Raw genomic sequence first — 23,132 nt, 5'->3', positions numbered from 1 at the left:
TCTTCCAGCCCCGGATGTTAACTCTCCTACTGTCAAAGCTGCCTTGGAACTCAAGAGGCATTACAATGAGCTGAGAGGGGAAATAGTATCATCTGGGCTGCACTTCTTGCAGAGTGAAGCACTGTTGAGTTTGAAAAGTGGGAGCATTTAAAGATTAGAAATGAGACTAGGTGCAGCTACTGAAAAGTGGAGAGAGGAAGAGGTAAGGAGGAGGCCAGAACCCATGATGAACTTAAGTCTGGAGTATGAATCCTCCCGTGCTTCTGATTCCTTGATTTTCTTAAGCACCAAGCAGGACAAAAAACAATAGGGATGACCATGAAATGGGGGCCTTTTCTTTGCACCCCTGAGATGCTTGGGAACAAAAGGGAGAAATGTAAAAACCCCCCAAAGTGATCTAAGTTTTAATATCTCATGGTGCAAAATCAGCTTTTTAGTCTTGGTTATCTTCCAAAGAAGATGCCTGGAAAAAATAGTTTTAAGACAGGGCAATTGGCTAACTTCTAATTTTTTAAATTGGAACCTACTCTCAAAACAAATAACAATCTCAAAAAATATGTCCCTGTAATAAAAAAGCTGGAAGAAACCATTAAGCTAGCTTATTATGAAGTTCTTCTTTTACCTCATTTATCTTGTAAGCAGAAAATCAGATTCAAACATCAATATTATTAGAATTAACTTTCTAGAAGTGATGCTAAGGAACAATGACATACAATTAAAACATAGTATTCATAGCAATAGAAGCAATTAACACAACTCAGAAGCTGTGGAGAATGAAAATAGCCTTTCCTTTCTTCTCTCTGGATCAAACATTGAAATTTAGCAATTTCTGAAAACCTATTATTAAATTAATATTTTAATTATTCTTCCAACATTTTGATGTCACAATGTTAAATGCTTTGTGTACCTGCTCAAGAGGATTTTGGCAGCATGAGAACTCAAATGCTCTACCAATCCATTTTCTTTGAATTATAAGAATCTCCAGAGCATATTCTTTCTTACATTGGAAGAGAGCATCGCTTAAATTTTTCTGAATAATTTTCAAAATCAAATTTAAAAGTTTTCATGAGCAATGATCCTCCCTGGTGGGTGATATGAAGCATAACCTGAGGGGAAACATGAAAATAATTAGCATAAACATATTAGCATATAGATGCCTCTGAAATAATAAACAGCAGAAAACCAAAATGCTTATCCCCAAAAGAAAGTTATGAGAAAATATAAAATTAATGTACACTTCTCACATGACAACCCTAGCCTGAAAGCCAAATGGAATATTCTCATTCAGTGAAAGGTAGAATGACCAGGGAGTTGGAGAAATACACGCCCCCAAACCAACTCTTCATTGCTCATTACCACCATATCAATATTCTTTATTTGCCCTTTACCTCTTTCCCACTCCCCACATACCCTTGTTCTCTTTTAAACAGAAAAATCAGCAAGAAAACAAGTTTCTTCCTTTCTCTTCCTCTAAGAGCCACCACCAAGTAAACAGATCTAATATTCTCTTTTTCTCCCATCACCTAACTTTCTATCTTTCCCAAGATGGCACAAGAAATGCTGGGCTTGGTAATTCAACTACCAAGAGGACTGAGGAGTCTCAGTTGAAAAGTGGGCTTAGCATTTGTTAAAAATGGACCATGAACACCATTGATTCATTTTATATTTCAAATTAGTACAGTCTCTCAAGGTAGTAAGTTGGCATGCTGTGGTGTGATTGGAAGAATATGGTCTTTGAAGTCAACCCTCATTTAAAAATCTGATCTGCATAACCTTGGAAAAGTTCATTAAACATAATTAATTTCAGTTTTCTACAAAATAGTCATAGTGTCTACTTTTCTGGGTTGTGACAATTAGAAGTTATATACCAGGTGGGGCAAAAGTAGGTTTAGAGTTGTTTGTATGGAAAATTATATGATAAATAATAATACAAGAATAAACTCCGTGTTTCGCATACTCACAACTGTAAACCTATTTTTACCCCACCCTGTGTATAAACCTCCTGAAATTTAGTAGGTGCTCAATAAAGTAGATCAATGCACATTCCTCAATGGTGTTAGTGAAAATGCCATAATTTGGAGATTCTGGGATTTGGCAAGCCTACTTTCTACCCCTACTTTGCATGCACCTGGATGAATATATGGCCCAAAGACATTTATTAAGGAGAGATACCACAAAATATGATGTTTTGTTCTGGATCCCTGGTGTAATGTAATTACGAAGATGCTAATATAAATTGCACTGGAAATAATAAGGTCAAGAAAATAAAGATCCTTATAGAAATATTTTGTCTCATGAAGCCAAGAGCAGGGGTTTAATTTTAACTTTGTGGCAACTGACAGAAATTCATGAATATTTTAGATGATTCAAACAAAGTAAGGATTATCAAACATAGTTAAAGTATCTGACACAGGTAAGTTCCTTAAACGAACCAATTTGGAATCTCCAAACACAGTCTGGACACATCTACATTATTTTGATTCTTTTAATATTTAGTTATTTTTAATGGCTATCAATACAGCATTTAGAACAAATAAGAACAGGTTCTTAGCCAATAATACCATTTGATTTTCTCAAGTTGTTTTCAACTTCGAACTTTTGTTTGGTGCCACTTAGTTACTCCACAAATGTGTGTTTTGGTCTCTTGGTATGTAAAATGGGAAAGAACATATTCAGTACAAAATACTGAATTCTGTAGAGATTTGAAACTCCAACTTGGTTTATGTCACTTCATTCTCTTTCTGTGGAACACAGGTCTTGAACCTGCTCTTTAGTACCTAATACCTGCTTTTATGTCAACAATTACATGTCTAGCAAAGAGTACCCATCAATTTTTGAACTGTTTATATTGTCTCATCAGTACCTAGCATGTTGCTGACACAGAGTTATGAGACTGGGGATGAGGGTGGGGACTAAGAAAGAAAAACCCTCACATACAAGTTTTCTGGACAAATATGCTACCTAACTGAGTATGTAATCAGCATGTTCATGAGAAAGTATTTCACCTTTTCTTCTTAAACTTCTTAAAGTATTTCACCTTGTGTATTTCACCTTTTCTTCTTAAACTTAACTCAGTGACCATACATTCTGAGATAGACATTATTTTCAGGCAATGAATGCATAAATAAGTGAAACCAATATTCCTTCTCGCTCCCTTTCTAATGAATTCTTTTAAAACTTTCAAAACATAAATCTTGAAGACCAGTGTATTTTTGTGTTTTTTTTTTCTTTTTTAATGTTTAGAAAGCTAGTGTTTTTTTGGCTTCTGGGATTTAAAAATATTTTGATAGCTTGCATGCTACCTGAGAATGACACCTTCTGGCTGTGAGGGGAAAAGGCTAGTTTCACAAACAAATAAATACATATGTATACAACAGGTATTCTCAAAGCTCTATGGGTCATCTGGTAAAGTAAAACAGGTCCTCTTCTACAATCCAAAAAGGATTTAAGGCCCTATTAATTTGTTCCCATAAAAATATTCTGACTTCTTACAGGGTCTCCTAAAGCTAATGATGGCCAGATGTTTTCAGGAGTTAAAATTATTCAAGGTGAGTAGCCAGGCACTGGACAAACTCTGAAATCTTTCTGTTTCATTCATTTCCCAAACTATTCTTCCCAAAGTTTTTGCTTTCAGATAGTAAAGTCTATTAGAACTCGATAAAAAGAAACCTTTCAGGTCAACCTCCATTGGTTATTTTTAAAATTCAGTTGGTAGAACGTACAGTTGTTTTACACCTGGTCAAAATATATTATCCTTTACTTCTACTGCCACAAAATAGTCAAAGTCACAAAAATTTACTTTGACACTAACATTACCTTCACTAAAAACATAGATGTAAGAGATTAAATCTCCTCTACACACACACATTAGTAGTTTTCAGATATTCTCAATGATTAAGAAAACAAGCCAACAAAAACAGCAATGTTCATCTAGCTAAGATAAAAGCTCTTCAAGGATGAAGATGACATCCAAATTCAGGATATATGATGTGATATGGACCAAAGTTTTGTTACCCTCAAATTTGCCTTTGGGGATATTAACTTCAAACTGGTTATTAAGAAACAAAAGACTGAGAAAGAACATTTGACCCACCTCCCGTTACCTGCCTAGAGGAATTCAGGTAGAAAAACCTACTTTAAAGAAAGGGAACATCACCAAATGTAAACTAAATGTGGCAAATGGGGACAAATCTAACAAAACTATTTGCTGGATTCCCTGTGTCACACTGTTTCTGGGTGTATCAGCAAAAATTTGTTGTCCACATGTTTGCTTTTTCTCATCTACCTGTGAATTGCCTGCTTTGCCTTTGAAATCCCATACCCTTGCCTCCCTCTCCTTTGTCCTGAATAATGTATAAACCTCAACTGCCCAATGTGTCTTGCAGTCTCATATCTTACAGAACCCCTATAAGCATATCCCCAATAAATTTTGGATATTTTCTCTTGTTAATCTGTATCATGTTAATATGATTATTAGCCCAGCCAGAAGAACTTAAGGAGTGGGAAGAGTTATTTTTTGACTCCAACAGATGGAAAAAATAACAATAGTTAACTGATAATGATTGAGGGGCATCCCTTTCAATGTTACATAAATCAACCTCTTCCATTTCCTATTTCCTTTTGTGTCTGCAATGACTAAGCACTCAATATGGCACCTACAGATAAGCCTTTCCTGTATCTGGGATGTTTTGTCACCTGGTGAATTGTTGTTTAAACAAGAAACAGTCATATTCCCATTTCTCATACTATTCAATGACACAAATAATTTGTAAAAACCATGCCCCATCCATTTCTTCTTCAGCTCTGAAACTGTTGAGGAATATTTATGTGGAATCCTAATAACGTTGCTATGTTAGAAAAATTAATGAGCAGATTGTTCATCCTTAGAATTTTTTTTTCTCATCAAATTCCATGACCTGAGCAACCAGGGTCAGTAGGTTAATGAATAAATAAACTGTGGTACATCCAGACAACAGAATATTATTCAGTGCTAAAAAGAAAAACTCTATCAAACCATGAAAAGACACAGAGGAACCTCACATAGATATTACAAAGTGAAAGAAGCTAATCTTAAAAGTCTACATACTGTTTGATTCTGACTATATGATATTCTGGAAAAGGCAAAACTCTGGACACACACACACACACACATCACACATCAATGGTTACCAGGGATTGGTGGCAGAGAGAGATGAATAGGCAGAGCACAATAATTTTTAGGGCAGTAAAATGTTCTGCTTGACATTATGATGATGAATATATGTCATTATACATTTGTCCAAACCCATAGAGTGTACAACATCAAGAGTGAACTCTATTGTAAATTTGAAAATTATGGGCTTTGGGCGATTATGATGTGTAAATGTAGGCTCATCCTTTGTAATAAATGTACCATTCTGGTGAGTGATGTTGATAATAAGAGAGGCTATGCATGTGTGAGGGCAGGAAGTGCATGGGAAATCTCTGTACCTTCCTTTCAATTTTGTTGGAAATCGAAAGCTACTCCAAAAAATTCTCATAATCTGCTATACTCTGGCCTTGCAATATTAAAATCCTGATTAAAAAGCAATTATTCCTGGCCCCATAACCTGGGTTACCTACTTCCCTTTCCATCTGCTAGAAGAGGTGAGGTACCTAGAAGCCAATGTCTGAGAACCCTTTCCAAAGTCACTAAGCAGGGAAAGGGGAACAGATACAAGAGAGAATGTCTACATTCATTCAGGTCAGGTTCAATAACATTAGTTAAAAAAAGTCCTTTCCAAAATTTGTTTTCTGAAGGTGGGACATACCTGCAGGTGTTATTAAAAGTACTCTGCTGAACTAATAATTGCACATTTATTTTTAAGATGTGCCATCTGAAAATCAGACTCTTAATCTTAGATCCATCCTATATTAATAACATGATTTGTGTTCTCTTTACTTGCAATGACAACTATGAAGGGTTGGAGAAAGAAGAAAATGTAAGGGAAGTGTCTTATAAACTATAAAATACTCTGTAAATATCGATAGTGGTTTTTGGAGATACTCTTATGATGATGATTGTTAGATGTAAACCAGCTGATTTCATAATATATGAAAGGAAAGTTATGGGGAAACAGACTAGAGATAGTATGACTACAAAGTCCAAAAGAATAATCCTATATAATAAAAGCCTAATATGCAAATCGACTGAACGGGGGAATGACCGGTCACTATGATGTGCACTGACCACCAGGGAGCAGACACTCAAAGCAGGAGCTGCCCTCAGCCCACAGGCCCCAAGCCAGCCAAGGCGGGTGTCAGTGGGTGCCCTAATCGCCCCACTGGTCACCTCGCAGATTATCCCTGACCGCTGGCCAGGCTTAGAGACCATACCCATGCACAAATTTTGTGCATTGGGCCTCTAGTTTAATATAAACATATAACTTTGTTTATCTGACCCCAAATGGGAATAATCGTGGTCTTATCCAAAAGGTCTTGTGAAAAATTGATTTCTCCAACTTTATCCTAATGTATTTGAATATATTTACAGGTGATCAATGCTTAATAATAGATGCCATTTATTGAGATTTGTGTGTGTGAGTCTGTGTTTACCATGTACTAGTATCGTTAAACATTTTGCATGAATTATCTCATTCAATTAGTAGATGAAGGAATTTATATCCTACTGTATTAGGTGATATAAGAGTGCATTGCATATAAATACATATTATATAAAAGAATTCAATAGGATTATGTGAGCCCAAAATGAAGCTATTTCATTTCTAAATGGGATTTTATGGAACTTATAAATTCAGGAGAAGAAAAGATGCTGCAGGAAGATTGATTTGGGCACCTGAACCGATAGGAGGAAACATCACAGAAATGAATTGCTAAAATAATACTGTTGTGTGGATGAATAATAGGAAAGATTTCAGGAAAACATTCAGGTGATGAAGTAATTCCCAATTCTAGTGATGGTATGGTCCCTCTGGCTATGGAAAACCATTCCCCAGGACACAAATGAGTCCCTGAAAACAGTGCCACTCTTCTGAAGATTTATCAGCCATCAATTACATTACATATACGTCCACTCCCTGAATACCTATGTATCTGGAGTTGATTCTCACCAATTTGCAGAGAATTTACAGTTCTATTTTGGCTTCTCTATTTCTTCTGGCACTCACCGTGGGCAAAGCCTACACCACTATGGAGATCTATTCTGAAGTATAGAAACTAATCTTTGATATTGGCTTAACAAGACCCTATTGGGCAGGCACATTTGTGGCTCAAAGTTCTATAATATGTTTTTACTTCAAATCTAAATTTAAACCTTCTATCACTATGCATGTTAGTAAGAATGAAACCTGAGGAACCATGAGTAAGCCAAGGAAGAGTCCCTAATACCAATTTTTCCATCCAGCTTGACAATATGCTTTGGGCAGTATTAACACAACATTTTAGCTAGCATTTATCATCTAGTCTGTCTTCTTTTCCCTTTTCCACAGAAGAGCAAGTAGGTAGACAAATCAATGAAGAGAGTAATAGAAAATAGGAAAAGTGATTGCCTCTTCAGATTCCTACTTAGCAGAGTGAAATGGGAGTAATTGCCCTTGCACCACCAGGTTGAAGTGAACAGCATATTTAAAAATACAGCCAGGGGATTGTCAAGGGTGGGGGAAAAAAGGAGATATATGTAATACCCTTTGTAATACTTTAAGCAATAAAACTTAAAAAAAAATACAGCACAGAATTCATGGATCATTGTTATGTGATGACTTTTGCTAATTAAAAAGGTAGATACATCCCTGAGATTATTTATTTTTAAACCCTGGAAGCCATGTTATATAATAACAGGTGAGAGGTAGAAAAGTAGGCTTGTGGCTTTGGATTTGGGATCCCTTATGTCCAAGTATTGTGCTTCAGATTCCCCAACCATAAAATAGGGAGAATAATAACCCCCCCACACCAAAGGTTTTTGAGCATGCTCAGAACAGTGCCTGACATATAGTAAACATTAGGCATGATTATCATCATGATCAATTAAGTGGAAAATCTCCCTGTTGCTTGCAAATAAGAGGCAAAATATGCTTTTACATCTGCCTGTTACAAAGCTTTGCTTACCAATAGCACAAAGAGGAATTAAATACCATTTACTTAGCTAGTCATATCCAGTGTATTCATTATCACACACAGCGGGTTTATTATGTGCTAAGCACCATGCAGTATTAAACAAGGCAACAAAATCACCTGTCCTTATAGAGTTTACATTCTAGAGGAATGATACACTGAACAAATGTATAATGTAATATCAGTAATGATGAATATGATGGAGAAAACGAAAGAGAGGTTGAGAAAAGCAGTGACCTTTTCTCTGTCCCCATATTCAGCATGTTTGACAAAACCGCTCACTGCAGGCCATGCTTTTCCTCTGAAAGGAATTCCTCTAGCTGACATTCTAGGTAACGGTTTCACTGAAATCCCAACCATTTGGATGCAACAGAAATAATCCGGCATATGAGCGCATCCAGATAGACATATGTACTCTGGTTTTCTGAAATGTAATGTGTATGTAATTTCCCGAGTGGCTGGTTGTCATATCCATCTGGTCTTATTTCCATAGCACTTGAATGCACCGCGAGGATATAAACCCTAAAAGCTGGAAAACAGAATTTAAATACCCAAACACATACGAGGTGTGTTTCAAAAGCCGCAGACAAGCAAGCACTGTGGTAACTTCATTAACTTCTCAGCCACAGTTGAGAGTAGCTGAGACTAAACATAAAGGCCATGGAACATAAAAGGCATTCCACCGGCAGACCTCATTAAGTGGGCTTAAGACAAGCTTGACAAACTAATGACAAAAAATCTAATTTGGAATTTCTGGACATAAGAACCCTGAACAAGTCCAAATACACCGAAACTCTTCCATGCGTGCTATTTGAAAAGGTAACAACCCTGCGTCAATTAGGTCCATGTAGTTCATGAATCACAGCCCAGGGATGGATGTTATCCTATTCAATCATACTGAATAGGAAAATCGTGTTCCATGTGTTTTTGGGTCTGGGCACTGGTCCTATTTAAATTGCACAGATGTAGGTTCCCAAATTAACAGCGGTCTCCACGGAGATGCTCATCAGGCTACATATACTGAACAAAGGCATGGCTAGAATGTAGACACCACACTGCTTGGAAAGTATTTTTGCTACTGTTTTCCCTTTCTCTAAGACTTTTCCTATATCTATTTTTTGTCATCACCTATGGAGTATAGACAGTTTAGATTGTACTTATTTATGCCATAGAATTCCCTAGTTGCTCTAGGTATGTGGATCTCCAGTCTACTCTTACGTCTCTCCAGTGGAGGAGTGTTTATTTCCATGAAATAATAGCACTTGTGTGTACCCTGCACAGTGAGTGGTGCCTTACAAATATTGTAAATCACCATATCATTCTTATTATGATCAAACCTACTTTTTTAGGTAAGCAAGCTGAAGATTCAAATACTTTGTTCTGCCTTTAGTTAGTGGACAACCACTGACCTATACCCAGATCATTTTATTTCAAAGACCACATTTGAATCCCACTACCCAGTGCAGGGCAGGAGAAAGGTTTGTTGAATAAATACATGAATGAATAAATGCAATACTTAATGTCCTTAAAATTAAGTGATGAATAATTTGCCAATTAAACTATATTGTTGTTGCTATAAAAGGATAGTTATTTAAAATCCTTGTAGGCATTACATCTTACACTTTCTATATACCTACAGTAATTTTCATGATACTGCATGAATCAGTGAAATATTTTTACTCAACATAATAAATTATAAATGGATGCAATGGTTTCCTTGGGTCATTTGCCCTCTCCTGTGACTATCAGAATGGACTTTTCTGAAATCTGGCTTTAGGTGCTAATTTCTTAAGAAATCCCTAGACTTGTGTCCACGTTTAGACTTCTGAGCCTTTGTCTAATCCTAAAAGAGACCCAAGTTCCTGGTCCCGGCTTTTCCAAATATGGGCTAACCCATTTCCACATAAACTCTAGTAATAATAGTAAAAATGACAATGTGTAACCATTGAGAATAATGCAATGAGTCAGAATATCTTCATAAATGCTTGTTGAGGAGAAACAAATTCCACTCCTCCTGTGAAAACCTGAATAATGTCCTGGATCTCATAATATACTCATTACTGGGCTCTATACTTAAATGCAGTAATAGTCACTGAGGATGTTCTTTTTGCCTATAATGCATGGAGAAACATTATCAGCTTCTTTTTTCTAAACAGTCTTTAAAATGATTCAGAGTGTATTCTCCTGCTTTCATTTCTTCCCTGTCCCTCACTGTAGTAAAACATTAGGTAAGTCACTTAACATTTCTGCAAACCTCACTGCAAAGAAAAATGGAATGTCACCTGCCCTATCTTGTTACTGCAAGGATTACATATGATAATGTGTAAAGAATTATTTTTGAGCTATGAATGTTACATAGCTGTAAGAAATTATTAGAAAATAACAAAAGCCAGATGTCTGCAGACCACATATCTTGAGAAGGCAGGTGTTTAATTTCATTCTTATGTAAATGATATGTTTACATGTATGTACACACATACACACATAGTTACTTGGGGAAAATGGACTTATATTTACTGGTGGGAAATTCATATCACTTTACTATCTAAACTTTTGAGTTAAATGCTATATTCAAAAATTCTCTAGTTGCCTGTATTGGTTTTTTATGCAGAGCCACTGTATTTTATACAGCAATTATATGAATTATATATTAAGTGTCAACTTGATAGTAGGCATTGGGTTAAGGTGTTTATATACATTACATAGTATATTCACCATAATAACACTCTATGCAGGTACTATTAACTCTCTTTTGCAGATGGGTAAACTAAGGCCCAAAAGAATTAAGAAAATACCTAAGGTCACACTGCTTGCAAATAACAGAGGCAAAATATGCATTTACATCTGCCTGTCTACAAAGCTTTGCTTACCAATTCCAATCACGTTCATTTGAAATTTGCATTAATTCAAGAGTAGCATATGTTACATGGTTTAGGAAGCAAGTTCAAATGAATCTTATCCTTTGTGAAATGTTAGGGTTCCTTTGCCCAGAACATAAAGTGATTAAAAATATACAACTTTTTTTTAACATAACCAGAAGCTTTATATTTTTAAAAATGTCTTCAGAGGGTTTACAGACCCTAGATCAGGTAACACACAGTATCCTGTAATATAGGTTACTAAGAGTTATAAATGGGTTCAATGGCCATTATTATTTGTCAAGAATCATCGTGAGAGCTCCTAATGGGTGCACACCACTTCTCATTGAGGAAACTAGGTGAAGGCAAAGGGGAAGGTTTGACAAAGAAATAAAAGATATCCCTCAGGGAGCCTACAGTCTACCTTTTTGAAAGAAATCAGCATATAGGAAGAAGTCCAAGAGTCAAATTAATTTTAGAATACATTAGCAGTACTTAGAAGTAATAAAACTAAATCAAAAATTTTTCAAAGGATTATGTCCTTCAGCCTTTAACTCAATCTGACCCGCTTCGCCCACATGCCAATTAGAGTTCAAAGAAAAGATTCATACACTTCATTTACAGATCCAATGAACCTTGGGCACAGCGATAAATCCTTTATAAATCAGATAGCTATATTTTTTCTTAAAATTAACTAATTTGCACACTAAAGTTATGTGATTTGCCTGAAGACAATTCATTGGAATGTCTGATAAAAACCCTTTAACGCCATTTCACATCACTGACTTCTTTTCCCATTTGAAGGTTTACTGTGTAGAAATGATCATGTGTCAAGAAAGATTATTTAAAAAATTGTGACACAAAACAATTTCACATCTACACATGAAGACAAAAAGAATCTCTAAAATACTTAGAGAATCTCATGGTGAGAAAAGAGGGCCCCGGACGTCACTCTGAATGGAATAGATAGCTGAACTTTATGGTGGAGATTTGTCTTCTTTTATCTATGCTCTGAAAACAGACTGACATTTATTTAGCAGTTGTTTTAGTGGATCCAGCAGCACAGAACGTAAACACAGTCAACAATCAAACTGATTGGCTGACTCTAGTGTCTAAATTCAACTCTATGCTTAGGTGATTTTATGAATGTATGTGTACACACACACACACGTTTTGTTTCTATAACAGTGAACTCAGACTGTCTGCAGAGCATTCAGCAAACTGCCACGGAGAAAGAAAACCTTCCAAATTTTTCAAGGATAAAGAAATTACAAGAATAAAGGAATTTTACAGTAAGCATATTTGAAAGGACTAACACTAAAATGATAATCAAGGCAAGACAATTGTAAAGGTGACTTTTCAAATCATATTATTAAATAATCAGCACTATAACATAAAATTTATTTTTTTAAAAAACTGGGACTAGCTTCATTGAACAGACAGCAAATAGCAATAATATGCTACAATTGGTATCGATATAGAAAATAGGACACAAACGGTCCAAGCAGGATTTAATGTCCCTTTTACCCATTTTGATTTAAGCTATCTCTAGCACTTCATGTTTTCCTGGTGAGTTAACAGTACTTGAGCATTTCTGTAGCCAAGATGTAAAGAGTCATTTTCAACAAATTTCTTAATTTTAGTATTAGATTCTATTGTAGTTTTGCTGGATTTAAACCTATCTTAGGGATCCCAAATTACACAAAACTTTGGGGATAGAAATTAGCATAATTGATATAATCCAATTTTTGGTAATTATAATTCTCACTTAAACCTAAATTAAATATGCCAAACTATAATTATGTTAAAATTTGCATCATGGAAATTATTCCCATTTTGCTCATGGCATCTTAAAATATTTAATAAGGAATCTTAAACTCTTAAGTTTGAGTCAAGAGGCCTTATTTTCACAGCCTTTGGGAAGAAGAGACTTATTATGCATTAAGCATAGTTATTCAGCCTCTTGAGAAAGGGAAGATGGGTCCATTATTCCTTTTCTATATGATGTGAAAGATCTTTACTATAATCTTTGGGTACCTCTAAGTCACTTTGCTATTAATGAGTGTTGAGTGCCAGAGCAGATGGTAAAAGATTAATGCTTTCTTTGGAGAGAAATCTTAAGCAAAGCAGGTCATGCTTCAGAACAAAGTTAATGGGAACCAAAGACACAGAAAAGACTATATCGCTTTAAAACTGGGTACTTTAAAATAAGCACTGCATTGCTATCTATTTTTAAATGGTTAAAGATGAGACCATCTAAAGGCAATCTTTCAGACCTTGAGTTCTTCATTGATTCTTAAGAATTATATGATCAAACTTTATTATTATTAATTTGAAATGCAAAAAGAAAACACCCATAAAATACTACTCAGTGTAAGCTGTCTGTTTAACGAACCTTCCTGCTATTGGATTTGATTAAATTAGCTAGTTGATGTGATTAAGCTGGCAGGGTGGTTTATCTTCATCTTTGGGACAGGAGGTGGCTAGAACCTGGGATATATATTGGTCAAGAAATAGATGAGTCTGAATGTGCAGGGCTGGCATGTTGTCAAAGCACATCACAAGCTTCTTACAAAAAAACACATATGAATATATCTCCAATTGAGTAAAATATTCACATTATACTGGAATAAGGCAGAAGAACCCTGGCTGACATCCCATCTGTTCTTATGAATTAAATTTAGAAATCATATGTAATATAGACATTTCTGTCTGAATATCATAAAACCCTGACACATCCGGGCTTTCATTAGAAAGCTCCACAATGTGACTTGAATAACAATCCGTCTTAGCTAATTAGTATTTTCAGTTCAGCATATTCACTTCCAGACATATTGCTGTTTGCACATGGTAATTTAGGTAAACAGATACCATCCACAGCTGCATCAATTAACACTGCTAATCAAAACTGAATTCAGGTAATTAGGCCCATTTATGCCAAAAAATGTGTAATTTTGGAGAAAAGCTAGATTTTTTAGTAATATGCCAATAAGTAAAGATCTCTTTTGCTTATAAAGATGCAGAACAAGGGGAGAGAAATTATCATTAATATATACATCATGCAGACAGAGTGAAAATTCCTAAATTAAACCTCAAACTTTAATTGGTTTATATTTTCAGAAATTGGATCATATTTTTCATAAATGTTTTCCTCAGTGTTTCCACATACTAAAGTTGATTCACATCTGCCTCAGGGTTTAATCATTATCATGCAGGACTCAAACAGTTAATGAATTCCCAAGTATATATATCATGAGAAGAGATGGTCAAATTTGCTCTTCTATCTTGCTCCGCATCTAGGGAAGATGTTCTTGGTGTGTCTTGTTTTTTTACTAGATATTAATTTTCTCAGCTGCAAAGGACTCTCATTTTCAGTTAAGACTCATAATAGTAATTTCTTATTATCCTGCAAATATTCCTAAACTTCCCTGATTCTACATAGTGCCCTTTAGTTACATTTTTATTCATTTCAAAGTGAATACTATGAATTATTTTCCCTGTTTTTCTCCAAACAAAACCCAATTGGATTATTTTGATTAAATATTCTAATCAAGTCATAAAAACTAGTTAAACTATCAGTAAGTTGTAAGTGATTAACTAGTGACTAATGAATGATTCTGGGCGAGACTGACAGGCCTAGAGTAAAAGAAAAAATGGGACCATTTTAAAAAGCATTCTGAAGAATGAATAAGAATATTATCTATAGCTATATCCATATCCATAACTGCATCTACCTACTTTTCTGTATATGTATATATCTCAACTTCTTTAGCTTTTCAGACTTTGAAGCTTAGATTTATTTCTTAATGCAAATACCAGACCTTTGTAAGGTAGAGTCCAGTTTCTCTAACTTTATTTTAATGGTAATAGTCCCTTTCAATATAATTTGACAAACATTTCTTTAGTACTCACCATGTATCAGACACTCTTCTAGGTTCTATGGGTAAATACAGAAATACAGAAATGGATTTAGATCTATCACACTTCTCTGGCCGAAGCTCAGAGAGTTTACAGACCAAATAAATCAACTTTCAAAAGATGGACCCTGTGTCCAAGTGAAAATTTATCTATCAATTCCAAACTTTTTGGACCTCCTAGGCTAATTTTGTAGAGGTTTACTTTTTGGCCCACTGGTTAACTATTTTGTTCTCATAAAAATCAAGAAATGAGAACCAAAATTATTTTGCCAATTAGCACGATGTCTTTTTTTGCATATTGTTGTAATCCCGTACAACTTGTATGTTTATGTTAATTAAAAACATCTTCCCCGCCGAAACCGGTTTGGCTCAGTGGATAGAGCGTCGGCCTGCAGACTGAAAGGTCCCAGGTTCGATTCCGGTCAAGGGCTTGTACCTGGGTTGTGGGCACATCCCCAGTAGGAGATGTGCAGGAGGCAGCTGATTGATGTTTCTCTCTCATCGATGTTTCTAACTCTCTCTCCCTTCCTCTCTGTAAAAAATCAATAAAATATATACAAAAACAACAACAACAAAAAAAACATCTTCCCCACATATTCCTTTAAACACATTGGTTATAAATAATTCCCTATAATACAGAAATCTAACAGACTTATAAACATGGAGGCACATTTATCAATGGATTGTCAAACTACTCAGCCAATTAAAGTATATGGGGGTGGACAAAGGTACCTCTGATTTTGATGCTGTTAAGTAAAATTCTTCTATAAATCTTAAATGGAAGGTAGGTAAGCACATACATCTTAAAGACATTTTTAAAAGATCCTAATGACTGTTTTTTAATGAACTAAATGATAAATATTTGGGAGGACAATTTCTGGTCTCCATGAATAAGTCATCTAAGTAAAGTTCAGTGGATGAAGCTGCCAGATAACAGGATGAAGCTGCCAGGATAGTCTCTGGAATTCTAAACCACTTCTCTCTTTCTTCCTCAGATCTCAATCAGGAGAGAGGTAATTCATTTAATTTCCTTCATTTCAGTAAATTTATTCGTCTAGAGCAGCGGTTCTCAACCTGTGGGTCGCATCCCCTTTGGGGGTCGAACGATCCTTTCACAAGGGTCGTCTAAGACCATCGGAAAACACATATATAATTACATATTGTTTTTGTGATTAATCACTATGCTTTAATTATGTTCAATTTGTAACAATGAAAATACATCCTGCATATCAGATATTTACATTATGATTCATAACAGTAGCAAAATTACAGTTATGAAGTAGCAACAAAAATAATTTTATGGTTGGTGGTCACCACAACATGAGGAACTGTATTAAAGGGTCGCGGCATTAGGAAGGTTGAGAACCACTGGTCTAGAGTAAGTGTTTTAATTCATCTAAAAATCCTGTGCTCCTAGTCACCAAGTTTTAGGACACTGGAATGCTATAAGTCTCACAATGATAGCCTTGGTGAAGAAGGTCTTGAAATACAGGACCAGCTTCCCACTTAGGCTGTGCCACTGACTGGCTGTCTCACTTCTGGCAAATCACTCCCCGTCCTGAGCCTCAGTTTGGGGCCCATAAAACGTGTCAGACACCCACCTCACTGGGTTGGAAGGAATACCTGGAACATAGAAGATGGTCAATAAATACCTCTTCAAACTGAATAAAGGTCTGTCAGTGATGACTTTAGAAATATACTAAATGAATTTTAGTCAAAGTTATCTTACTAAGCAGTTCTCTGGGATCTAAAATAATATGTAGAGGTGATGTGATCATTTTCATAGAAATATCGTGAATGCATCAATAAGCCATGCATCACTACACTACCTTTGGTAGGCTTCCAATTCACTTGAAAACTAATTCTAGGGAACGAACCTTCACAATTAGCTGGAAATGTAACAATGGAGCACTTTTATTGTCTCTAGAGTACTTTTATTATTCTGTCAAACAAATCACAATAAATAATTCACTCAACCAAAATTACTCAACTCCTTTTTATTCTAGAATTAAAGAGAATACTATCTTGAAAAGTTCATGTGATTACTTTCTGACTGTTAATGATTTGAAAAACTCTGAAAATCTTTGAATTTCTCAATTAGCTCTCTTTAGCCCCACACAATAAAATTGCTTATGGTCAGCTTACCCTAAAGTTTTAGTGGAATTCAATTGTTGATTCACAAACAATATGCAATGAATAAAACAACACTATTAGTCATTTCTTTAAAGCTGCCTGCTTTTTAAACAGGACTCCGACCAAAATATGAGGTCATAAAAATATCAAACAGATTAATTTTGACTTGTTTAATGGCAGAAAATGTCACTTCACAGCTATAAGGGGAAAATATCAGATCTGAAACTGGATGGATCAGAGGGGACAGATAGCCAGAAACAAAGGCAATAAAGAAATAAAAATGTCTTCCAAGCACACTAAAGCAAAACAAATGATTGGATTTGGGAATTTAACAAAATATAATCTTATTTGTCTTTGCTCTTTCACCAATTCATTTTTCTACACTCTTAAGACAATATGAATTTCCCCTTCTCAAGCCATGATTTTTTCCTATGGAAAAAATTGCTGATAATTAACAGAAACCCAGAAAAGGATGTCTGTTGTCAGTAGTTCGGCACATTAGCTTTTGGTGCTTAGAGCATGTTGAATTTTCAATATGGTTTAATGCCAAAAATGATTTTCATTTAGTTCTGGTAAGAGGTAAAATAAGAATAATCATATCAGAGATGATTATTGAATTATATCTGAAGAATTAATAGTGCTTATTTTAGAGATTTAATTTAGCAGTTGTGTTTACCTTTTAGTGAAGATTATCTTTAATAAGAAAACTAGTATCATCATGGAACAACAGGGTGTTTTTTTAAGTCTGGCAGTTCAATGTACCAAAGCTAAAGCAGAAAATCTCTACTTTATCAGGCAGGTACAGAACAATGTATCTGTTGACAATTTGAGGTTAAATTCTAGCCCCACAATTAAGAATGAGGAAATTATCCTTATAGCAAACAGATCTTAGTTAAACATGTTATTAATCTATACTGCAAGGTATTATCCAGCTCTCTGGAGAATGCCACTACCTGGGCTGGCTGAATAAGATCAGTCTATCACAAGTTTTTCATCTTTGACTTTCTTCATAGGCCCGGAGTAGAAACCTGTCTTTGAAAAGAATGTTAAAAGAGTACATGAAAAGCTTGCACAAAATAAACTGTAGCACCTGGGGCTTCTTAATTTTTATATTATAATACCTTGGACTTTTCTACCTCGACACATTCAGAGTGAATTCTTTGATGAAAAGAGAGAGAAATAAATTACATATGGAATGAAGAGAGAGCCTTTATTATCATTTTAATAGTCCGCAGACACATAAAAGGGAACCTAAACCTAAAAATATTCACTGACTTAGCAATAAAGAAAATGTAATATGTTATGAAAAATGGAAACAGTCTTTTGAAGCCATGTGAATATGCAACTTTTCAAAGGCTTCAAGAAAATTTAATGAAGAAAAATAAAACCAAACCATTAAATGGCTCTGTAAATAACTAGCGTTTGCTCCTCCTATGACATTTTTTAACTTAATGGAAATACTGAATATATCCATCGACTATCAGAGATCATGGGCAATGAAATTCCAGACATCAGAAGCAATCCCCTCTTATGAACAGCTTCACTCTTAGGAGACAGCATACAGATTAAGCACGGATATGATATGCAGCTTGGGTGTTGGCATTGGATTAGAATGTTATTTATTCCCAACCTTTTCAGGATATTCTTAGATTGTTTTCTAATGAGATTATGCATTTTCGGTATGTGCAGTCTGCTTTCAGATTCCCTGTTTTTGTGAGGATGGTGGTTTTGATATTTTGAATGGAGGGAGTGATGCCTGGGACTCTTTCCATATGCTCTTAATTATCTAAACGTTATTCTATATTCTCTGCCACAGAGATGCTCTTGCCAGAGCTATGATCCTTCCAAACAGCATCCCATTGAGATGTGCAAAATTGAAAATTAAAATAGGAGGGTTTTTTATTATTATTATTTGAATGACATACGACCTGCTCAATGTTTGCATTTAAATTGGCCAGAATAATTCAGCTCTGGCTTTTAATTTCAGAAGGGTTAATCACCCTAACAAAGGTCAATCAAACTTTAATCTTCAATAAAATTGCTGCAGCCCCAATCACCTGCAGGACGTTTATTACATTCCTATTTCCATGCGTAAGAATGCATTGCTTTCATTATGCACTACTAATCTTCTAACTCTTTACATTAGCACATTTTACCAAAAATATTAATTCCTTTGAAACTCTGACAAGAGTTCATTTCTACACATCTCAGGAGATAATCCTGTTTAAAGGAGCGGGTGCATTAGCTGTGAACCACTTTCCTAGCCCTTTCTAATCCTCATAGACCTCTGCTACTCCAACTGAGTTGATATAATAGCAAATCTCAATTACACAAAACAGTATGGAGGTTTAGGTTAAAACAACATTTTATTATTTTAGAAACTTAATCCTCCTTATTGTCTGTGATTATATCATTCATCTACTTGTTTCTGTCTATAATGTTTACCACACACAAAAGTTATTATTGGTTTGGAGGAAGCAAATGTTAACCATATTTGAATAGCAGCAGAAAGACAATGTCATTCATTTACTCAATAAATACAAATTGTGTGCTTATTATGTACTAAATATTAGGAGGAACGAGATGTAAAGTCAAAGAAAAATAAAAGAGGGTTTCTGTTATGAGACTAACATTCTCCTCTAAAAAATGATGTCTGGGAATATAATCACATATTTATTGAAAGCTTCACTTTCAGCTTTTTTTATTAACATCATTCAGTTTCAGAAAAGATTAAAAATGTAAGTCAAATGTTCAGCAAAATTTCAATAAGTGGCTTTTAGGAAGGTACCTGGACACTTAAAGACTCTAAAATTTGTAATCATTACATGATTCACTTTTAAAATTTGAGAATATAAAATTTTATTGTCAAATTTCAAAATAACTACACACAAACTACTAGTCTCCCACGGTTAGGAATGAAACCCATGAGTAAGTTTAAATGGGCTGATAAAAAATATACATGCTATAAATTAATTTGTTTCCAAAATGTTATTTCATGATGTTTGAACACTGCTATTAACACAAAAGACAAAGAATAACAGGCAAAAACTGAATTGGTGTGTGTGTGTGTGTGTGTGTGTGTGTGTGTATGTGTGTGTGTTTTGCCATTATATAGTGGCCTGGATGACCACATAGGGAAAATAAAAGAACCTTAACGTCTGCCTTCAGTTATATAGCAAATTGATTGCCTTGGTATTACAGCAGTGGTGTGACACAGCATAAATAAGCCAAACTTTGCCTTCTGCATATTTTTTGAGATGCCTTCCTGCCTCCGCACTCGGAGGCAGCGCGCAGGCATGTACACAGAGGCACATGTCCCTCTTCACCGGTATTCATGTTCATCCATCAGCAATATGTGATGGCTATCATTTGGGAAACTCTCGGGAGTTTGAATATTCAATCAATCAGAGCAAATCACAGTGAAAAGAAAATATAGGTAAAACAGTCAATGGTCAGACTGGCACTGGGGGAATAGCACATCATTTCAAGAAATACCGGTCTCTCTAAATGTAAAAAGCCCCAATCACTTTGTTTAATTAAAATCAAGATTTCAGCCCTTCCATCCCCCACTTTGAGCATTTCTGGAAGCTGAAATAGAACCTCTATATCTCCCATGACTATGCTCGCTTTCCTTTTTGCTCCTGTAACTAGGTTGACACGATAGAATGAGGCAGCGCAGGGCTTTTACATTGTTGAAAATAAATCCAACGCTACACAATATAAATGTTCAATTGACATTTGTTACCAAATCATTATTTTGAAACCTGATAAAGATCAGCCAGACACAACAACAGGCAAAACGCTCAGCATCGAAAACTTATCTCGTTATATTTCTGAATTTCCAGATTTGGGGACAAATACACCACCAAAGCTCTCAGAAAATATGCCTTACATACACAAGGAGCTTATGGATCTTTTCTACAAATCATTTTGGTCATGCAACAAAATAGAATCCACCAACCCTCACACAAAACAATCTTAAAAGAACTCCCAGGATGTAGAATTAGGAAAGAAACCGACCTTTGGCTGAACAAGTTTGCGATTTCTCCGCTTGCATACACACCTTTGCCGTTCCACCTTGAGCAGAAGTGGGCTCCGTGTCCCTTGTGATCTTTGTGACAATGCCATCATATCACTGGCAAATTTTTCGATTAAACTTTGCCAACGTAGTAGCAACTTTGTTAATTATGATATTAGCCAGCTGGCGGGTACAATCAGTCATCCGCTGTAAGGAAGCCCGACAAAGAGACATCTAATCATTGCAACCAGAGCAGATAAATTTTGTTCCTTTCTTATACATGTCACAGATTCTATCCCTGCTGACCCTCTCCTCAGCCATCGGCTGTCAAATTTAGATTCTTCGAGCTCCGAGCTTCCCTTTATCCCTGCCTTAGATCTGAAGCTCCCGGTTATCAGGGAGACACGTGTCACCAGCTGTCTTGGAGCAGGAAAGCAATCAGGTGAATACTACTTATTGTCTTGCATTGCTTTCCGAGCAGTGACAGGAGTGATTTGGGACCAAGAACACGTTCAGCTCTCAGACATATAGTTCTAAGGGTTCGAGTTCAAACAGTATGTGCAAAGTCACAATAGGGAAGACTTCAATCCCCGTGTTAAGGATATTAGAGATTAGAAATTTAAGGAAAATTTTATAAAAATCTATCAGAGTTCATTTTCCAGATGCCTTTGTATTTTCTTTCCCACCTCTGTGCTACCTTATCGATGGGCAGATTGTTACCCAGAGGAGCCAGCGTCATAGCTAAGTAGCCTTACTTCAACCCATGCAAGTGGTATTCTGACATTATTGCCTCCAGCTGCCCCCTTTTCATCAAGAACATATGCTCACACATAAATTCAAATCATGCTTATATAGAATAATGTGAGAAACTAACTTGGGCATCTCAGCTAAGTATCATCCATGCAACTTTGGATTGAGAGGTAGACATTTATCTTTAGGTCCTAATACAAATATTCTCTTGAAAAAAGTCAGTCCACTGGAATCATATAGAAGTATAAATCTATCAATCAATAGATCAATAGGTAGTTATACACCCAAATGCATAAAATGATTTTACTAAAATTTAAATGCATATTAGGTAACATGCATAACATTCCTATAAAATGATAAAACAACATTTCTGGTAGTGAAACATTCAATTGATCAGGAAAAAAGCTTCATCTGCATAGTAAGCCATTAAACCAACATCATATTTACTAAACGTTATTTTTCCCCATTGAAATTTTAAGCACCAGCAACAATTGTGCACTGCAGAATTGAAAAAAAGAGTAATATACAGCATGACAAAGTTATATTCATCAACAAATTAGTAGGTCTTCCTGGGATGAAAGAATTTGGTGAAAAGTTAAAATGCAATTCTGAAGTGCATTTTACATAGGAATTCTATATATTTGACCCCCTAAAGCAGCGGTTCTCAACCTGTGTGTTGCAAGGCGGTCAAATGACCCTTTTACAGGGGTTGCCTAAGACCATCCTGCATATCAGATATTTACATTACGATTCATAACAGTAGCAACATTACAGTTATGAAGTAGCAACGAAAATAACTTTATGGTTGGGTCACAGCATGAGGAACTGTATTTAAAGGGCCAGAAGGTTGAGAACCACTGCAAGGGACCAAAATGGTTATCACTACTTGTGAAAATTGCAATTATAGTGCAGTATATTAATAAACCATGGTACATACCCTAAATTTATGTTTTATTTTCACATGAAGATGTTCCTGTAATGAAGGGTCCAAAGTAACTGTACTTGGTCTATCTAGCCTAAAATGCTAAAAAGATCAATGTTTTAGATGCAATGTAAGATATATTCCATGGGGTTAAGATAATTAGGGATTCCCAAACTACAGAGCAAAATACTTTCATCCTAGAAAAATAAAAAGGTTTCTTAAATCCTACCAACACAGAGATGGGAGGGGAAAATTATGGTTTCAGGAATTCTTAGAAATTATATATACATAGCTATCTCTGGAAGTAAGATATTCTTTGCCCTTTGTGATTACACTGATATTAAGAAATGAGTCAGAGTCCACAAAAGCAAAAGAAGAAAGCAGTAAGAAGTGTTGCAATGACAAAAGTGTGCTGTGGCACAAGGTCAAGGACAAAACCAACTTAG

General features: G+C 35.4%; 1 long non-coding RNA gene across 1 annotated transcript in view; it reads right to left on the bottom strand.

Annotated features, from left to right (window-relative positions):
- Positions 1-912: 912 nt before the first annotated feature.
- Positions 913-23,132, bottom strand: part of LOC102752915 — a 48,986-nt gene continuing 26,766 nt past the window's right edge. Inside the window, exons 5-6 of the long non-coding RNA XR_001512836.1 lie at positions 21,017-21,221; positions 913-1,106 (exon numbers count right to left, since the gene is read on the bottom strand). This is a non-coding gene — a long non-coding RNA (uncharacterized LOC102752915). The remainder of the gene's footprint in view (positions 1,107-21,016; positions 21,222-23,132) is intronic.

This window comes from Myotis davidii, unplaced genomic scaffold, assembly GCF_000327345.1.
Source record: "Myotis davidii unplaced genomic scaffold, ASM32734v1 scaffold13, whole genome shotgun sequence".
NCBI classification, from domain to species: domain Eukaryota; kingdom Metazoa; phylum Chordata; class Mammalia; order Chiroptera; family Vespertilionidae; genus Myotis; species Myotis davidii.
The sequence above is the reverse complement of the archived record's forward strand: the minus strand, read 5'-3'. Positions and strand labels throughout refer to the sequence as shown.